Source organism: Phragmites australis, chromosome 6, assembly GCF_958298935.1.
Source record: "Phragmites australis chromosome 6, lpPhrAust1.1, whole genome shotgun sequence".
Lineage (NCBI taxonomy): Eukaryota > Viridiplantae > Streptophyta > Magnoliopsida > Poales > Poaceae > Phragmites > Phragmites australis.
The window spans coordinates 37,895,114-37,902,050 of record NC_084926.1 but is presented as its reverse complement, the minus strand read 5'-3'; the positions used below and the strand labels follow the sequence as shown (position 1 = coordinate 37,902,050).

Sequence of the window (6,937 nt, the reverse complement as noted above, 5' to 3'; positions counted from 1 at the left end):
ATCGCCCGTCACCTCGGGTCAGGTCAACTGCAGGGGGTGTCCTTTCTTCCTTGATATTATCTCCGAAGGCCGGTTGCATCTTTAGGCTTCAGAAGGCTGCATGGGCACCGGAGAGGTGGCTCGAAGGGGTTCGCAGCCTCCGGGGATAAGGCCTCCTGCTGAGTCTGGAGGCCGAAGACTCTGGAGGGACTGGCTGTAGCTTCGAGTCTTCGGAAGACCACGTACGTAGCAGAGAGGTCGCCCGAGGGGGTCTGCAGCCTCCGAGGGCCTAACCTCCCGCTGAGGGTCTGGAGATCAAAGGCTCTGAATGGACCTTTGATAGTGATTGTCAACCATTATCCTCAGGTTGGTCTATTTTCCCCCAACACTATCTATCTACAGTCCAAAGCAAACCTGAATGAACATGAAAAATATTGCCTAGGAAGGACAAATTATGCAAAAATTGTGTCATCCTCTAGTTTCTAAAGTGTGAAGACATCTTTGTGTTGCAACTTCTTTTTCTAGAAATCTACAACAGTAATAACAACGAGGAAAATACAATCATATCAAAAACTACAAGTTGACATTGTAAAATATAAGCTATGAGCAGAAGTCTTACATAAGTTTTTGTTCTAACTTCCCAGCTATCGCGAATCATGGTCAAAATCCATTCATCTTCTAAAAAATCAGCGAAACTGCATGACATCGCATCGCTCACTTACTCGGCTTACAATAGCTTCTGTCTTCATGACATTGAATCACCTTCAGGCTTCAATCCTAACTCCTAATGATTCATATGGGACTCAAACCATTCGAAGATCTCACTATTCTTGAGGCTAGTGAACTCATAGTACGCATACACAAGATTCAGCTCCTTTGTGACATGTCTCTACAGCCGGAACCTCTCCGGCAAGACCTTGGCCTCCTCCGCTGCCTTCTTCCATGGCGTGCTCCTCCCATCATTCTTCAGACACCCCTTATCTATGGAGAAAATACACACTTTCAGATTTAATTTAATTTAATTCTTAAATATAATATGAACAAGAACAGATGCAAACAACCAGCCTTGACTAGCTTCCCAACTAGCTCCGACAAGCCCTGACTAGCTTTTCGATAAGGATTCCGACTAGATCTGACAAGCCCGTAAGGTCTCAACAAGCTCAACAAGCTTTTGAAAAGCTCCGACAAGGTATATAATAGATTGTAGTGTACGTATCCGGTGGCAGTGTGAGATGAAAAGGTCCCATAATGTCGATGCAATAGACGGAGATGAAGTAGACAGAATAGATTGCGATGATGTATAGGAAGCAGATCGTGAGCAGTCGCATTGAACACTTCATAAAAACCTTATTCACCATCTTCCAATGCAAGATCCCAAGAGTGACAAGTTCTGAGACCTGCTTTCCTGTTTATCGGTACACGCCGGCCCAACGGGATGGAGTAGACTACATGCGACAGCGTATAGAGAGAAAATAGGCAAAACCATAATTGCATATATGCTTTGTTGCAGTGACTGGCAGATATATAGAGAGAGAATTGTGTAGTTGAGATGCACCACAATCGGACTCGGTTACACATTGCGATTCGATCGGATTCTTAACTGACACGATTTCAATATATTTATCTATTTGCTCATGTAGCAAAAAGAATAAAATTGTAAAAGGATGCCGCACATGCGCAAACTACTAGACCCGATTTCGGCGGACCATTCACATAGGTGCCGTGCGCTCGTGCCCTTTGCCTCCACCCTAGCCACGACCTAGCGAGGTGATCGCGCGCATGTGTTCTCCTAATACTTTGATCCACACATACTAAGTAAGTGGAAGAGAGAATTTCTTTTAAGTTGGTCTCCCTCCATATCCACTAGCAAGGTAGGGCTAAAAGATACACACCCACCTCCACTTAGTTGGGCTTTTGAGATTTATTTAGAATTACTCAAATATAATAGGCCAAGCCCATATATTCTAACAATCACCCACCAGGTCTCAAAGTCTCATGGAGATTTGTCTTTTCTTAATACTGTTTGATATATTAGTATTTTGATGGAGACAAATTAGAGTTAAACATCCACCTAGAACATTAAGCTACACTCATTTACATCTTGGACAATGGACTATGCCTTGAATTGCAAGTTTTGTGCAACAAGTTTCACTTAAAGTCATAACTGATACTTGGCTGCCAGTAGGCTACCCCTCGAGTGGAGCATACAATTCGTACTCCATGGTCTTATCATGAGTTTATTAGAGATCACCCAAGTCTTATAGACTATGACCAATAGTTAGACTCATATAGGTGTGTTTTTTCAAGAATGCCCTATAGGATAGCATCTTCTCTAATTAAAGCTAACATAACACATTAAGGCAATATCCAACCTACCTTACAGACTTCAAGAGTATTGCATCTTTACTTGAGTGGGTTGTATTGTACTCTTCTTCAGTTAACCAATACCTTGTTCTTCTCAGGTCCTAACTCACGAGATCTCTGATCACATAGGTTGGGTTACCACTATAGTATAACTCACAATGGTTTCATACTCATCTCCTTCGATGTATTATCTATCATATTCTATGATAGTCCCTTTGTAGATTAATCAGTCAGGTTTTTAGCTATTTGGATATAATCCAACACTATCACTCTGGAGTTTCTTAATTTTTCTGACAGATTTCAACCGTCTCTTTACATGTCTTGAGGATTTTATGTTATCATTAGAACGGTTCACTTTAGCAATAACCGTTTAATAATCACATTTCATAAGGATAACCGGTACCAATTTTTCAACCACTAGCAAATCCATCAAGAGTTCACACAGCCATTTTACCTCAACAGTGGCTACGTGTAACATTGTGATGAGTTCTACTTCCATGGTTGACCTCATCAATATGTTTTGTTTTCAAGACCTCTATGAGACAACATCACCATCAATAGTGAATACATATCCACTTGTGGCCTTGATCTCATCAATATTAGATATCCAGTTTGAATCACTATAACCCTCTAGTCCTTATGGGTACCCAGTATAGTGAAGTCTATAATTCATAATACCTAGTAGGTAGCACATGAATCGCTCAAGCACACACCAATGATCATCACTCGGGTTAGAAGTAAACTGGCTCAATTTGCTCACAACAAATGAGATATCAAGTCTTGTAGCACTATCTAGTTACATGATTGATCTGATTATCTGGAAGTATCTCGATTGATCCCTAGAAATCCTGTTTTTTCTTTTGAAGTATTAAGCTAGGATCATAAGTGTTGGAGCGATCTTGTTGTCCATGTAGCCAAAGCGGCTCAAGATTTTTTCCATATAATGGGATTGAGAAAGTGTAATCACATTCTCACCTCTGGTCAACTTGATGTTTAAAATCACATCAGCATCTCCCAGATATTTCATATCAAACTTTTTTAGACAAATATGACTTAACCTAATTAATCGCATCAAGATTTGTCCCAAAATCAATATGTTATCAACACATATGCACATAATAACTCCCTCACCCTCACCATGGCGATAATACACATATTGATCAGCTTCATTGATTGCAAAGCCTACAGATGTTAAATTTCTATCGAACTTCTCAATTCATTGCTTAGGAGCTTGTTTGAGACCATACAAAGATTTCAATAGCTTACATACATTGTCCTCTTGGCCTTCTACTACAAACCTATCAGACAGATCTATATAAATTTCCTCATCCAACTCTCCATTAAATAAAGTTGTCTTAATGTCCATCTGATAAATAAGAAGACCATGTGAGGCAGCCAAGGAAAGTAGTACTCTTATAGTGGTTAGTCTAGTGACATATGAATAAGTATCAATAAAATCTTCACCTTCTTTTTACGTATAACCATTGGCCACAAAACGAGCCTTATACTTTTCAATAGTACCATCAGGCCTATGCTTCTTTTTGAACACCTACTTGCAACCTATAGGTTTACAACAATAAGATCGATCTGTGACTTCCCAAGTCTCATTGGCAAGAATGTAATCCATCTTGCTACGAACTGCCTCCTTCCAGTTGTTTGAATCTATAGATGTATATTCTTCTAAAATAGACTTAGGAGTGTCATCTATAAGGTACATAGTGAAATTATCACAAAAGGATTTTATTGTCTTTTGTCTCTTACTCCCCCTTGGAGCCTCACTGTCATACTCCTCAAAAGCTAGATCATGTGTTTGTTTAGAATACTCAAGCTATGTGGTAGGCTTAGAAATTATCTCAAAGGTTTGACTAGAAGTGTTATGCATATCATGGGAAAAATATTCTCAAAGAAAGTAGCATATCTAGACTCCATAATTGTATCGATAAGTATATTAGATACTTCAGATTTAACTACTAAAAATCTATAGGCAATCCTTCGATGAGCATATCTCAGATGTAGCATCTAGACCACTAGGTAAGTGGTAAGTGTTTCGGTGATTAATGGTAACCGTATCATTGTGACTAACACGTATATTTCGAAGGGAATTAAAAGCTTAGTTCACAATGATTAGATGGGTTTTCTTGGTCCCTCTTGAGTTTCTATTGGATGATCAAAGGATATTTGCGTCAAAATTAAGGATCTTCTAGTTCTAAGTGTCACAAGGTGATGAATGACACTTAGAGTAGATATAGGTTCTTTTCTGATCTTTTGATCGTACTATGAAAATGGGCTAAGTGTTGTAGTTTGATCTAGTTGAGTCTAGACTTAATTAGATGCACACCTGCGAAAATCTAACACTAGGTATCTTAAAGAAGCCCATGGGTGAGAAGTCAAGAAGTTAGTGCTCAAAGTCGATTGAATTGGATGAGCCTCAGAGTTTTTGTTCTCACCGAATTGTCCGGTGCTGAAGAACTTGTACTCATCGGACCTTATTTCTGTTCTAAGCAGAAGCTGAATGACCTCACCGGATTTTCCGGTGATGGTAAATATGTGCACCGGAATATTTAACTGAAGGGTTTGTCTGGTGATGTGGTATGAAGAACACCGGAGCTTTTCAGGCAACAACTACTAATAGCTGGTAGGCTGGCTTTTGGAAAAGGTTACTCACCAAATTGTCCGATGTATACAATAGTGTGTGGACCAGACCATCCAGTGTTCATAGAAAGTGTGGGTGGTTGGGCAACGACCAGATTTGACCTCTAGCCTATATACTCCTTCACTCGTTTCTTTCATCTCTCTTGTAACCCAAAGAAGTTCATACATTGTGTGTGTCATCAAGAAGCAAGGGAGAGCAGTTGAGTTGATTTTCAAGTCCCTAATTGAAGGTTAAGGACTTCATTATTGCTTCAAGAGTAACGAGTGTGCATCTAGCTATTGTGTAATCTTGATAGGGACCAAGTTAACCAGTTAGTTTGTTACTATTGGTGGTTGGCAACACCTAGCCGGTCGTGGTGATTAGAGGTGTTCTCGGTGAGCTCTTGTATTTCTTGTTGGAGCTCCAGGAAGAGCTTGTACTTGGTTTGATTCTCACCAATCCGGAGATGGAGAAGTGGCAATCACTAAGGAGCACTTGAATCTTGATGACTCAAAGGTGAGCGATATCATTGTGTGGATACTCCAAAGAGGACACTCTTCGATATCTTGGGAAAAAATCGGTGTCCTCTTTCCCTACTCTCTTTCTATTCCACAATTTACTTCTAGCATCTACTTTCATGCAAATTTCAATTCCACAGTTTATTCTTAAGTTATATGCTTGCATGTTTGTTCTCTATGTTCTAGCTTTTTTGCTCGAGTAGTTGTATTTCCTTCTTCTAGGCTAAGGCTACTCCTTATTCTAGAAATTGATAGTTGTTTTAAGGTTTTATTAGAGCCCTATTCACCCCCCCCCCCTCTAGGGCCATTTGATCCTTTAAATTGGTATTAGAATCTTGTGCTCTTGATAGGCTTAAAATCCTAGAGCAATGGCCCCGGGGAATGGCGGTAGCATGCCAAAATTCGAGGGAAAGAACTTTGTGTATTGGAAAGTTCGTATGGCGAGCTATGTTTAGGCAATTTCCCCCGAAGTTTGGCTTGCTATATTCATTAGGTTTGATCAACCATTTTCCGAGCAACAAGTTAGGTGGAATGCTAAAGCTAGAAATGCCATATTTGAGGATATTAGTGAAGAGGTCTTTTCAAGAGTGAGGAGTAAAGAATTAGCTCATAATATTTGGACCGGACTTTGTGAAATTCATGAAGGGTCTAAGAAAATATGGGAGGAGAGATATCTTGTGCTAATGAACACTCTCAATCAATTCAAGATGTTTCCTAATGAGCTATGCAATTATGTACTCTTGCATGAATATGTTTGTGGAAGAAATCAATTATCTTGAACTAACTCAATTGTCTCAAGGAGACATTATTCACAGGATATTGATGATGCTTCCTAAGCCAAAATACAATATTATCATATCTCTTCTTCATAAGTAGGATATCAATAACATGACTGTCACCGATACCATTGGAAAGATAAGAGCTCATAAGATGTTCTTTTTTAGTGATCAAGAAGAATCCTCAACAAAAAAGAACCTTGCTCTCAGGGCAAAAAGTGACAAGAAGAAGAAGAAGATCATGCTTCCATCATCAAGTGAAACTGATAAAGATGATGAATGATGATGACTCCGACTCCAAAACTGAGCTTGCTCTTCTCATGAGAAAAACTACAAGGATGATCTCCAAGTTCAACAAGAAGGGGTACAACTATGATCCAAAGAAGAACAAATTTCTTTCAAATTTTTTTGACAAGTTTGGTAGTGGAGAGAACAAGAGGTGTTACAATTGTGGTGAACTTGGCCACGTGTCATATGATTGCTCTCATCCCAACAAGAAGAGTAATAAAAAGGGCAAGAAGATTGAAACAAGTGAGGATGAGGATAAGTACAAGAAGAAGAGCCAAGATAGGCACTAAAAGAAGAAGTTTTTCAACAAGAAGGGTGAAGGCCGCAAGGCATATATTGTTGTTGAATGGGTCTCCGGTGAAAGCTCAAGCAATGATTCA

General features: G+C 39.5%; 1 pseudogene; it reads right to left on the bottom strand.

Moving 5' to 3' along the window:
• Positions 1-763: 763 nt before the first annotated feature.
• LOC133923195 (uncharacterized) overlaps positions 764-6,937 on the bottom strand; it is a 35,302-nt pseudogene continuing 29,128 nt past the window's right edge.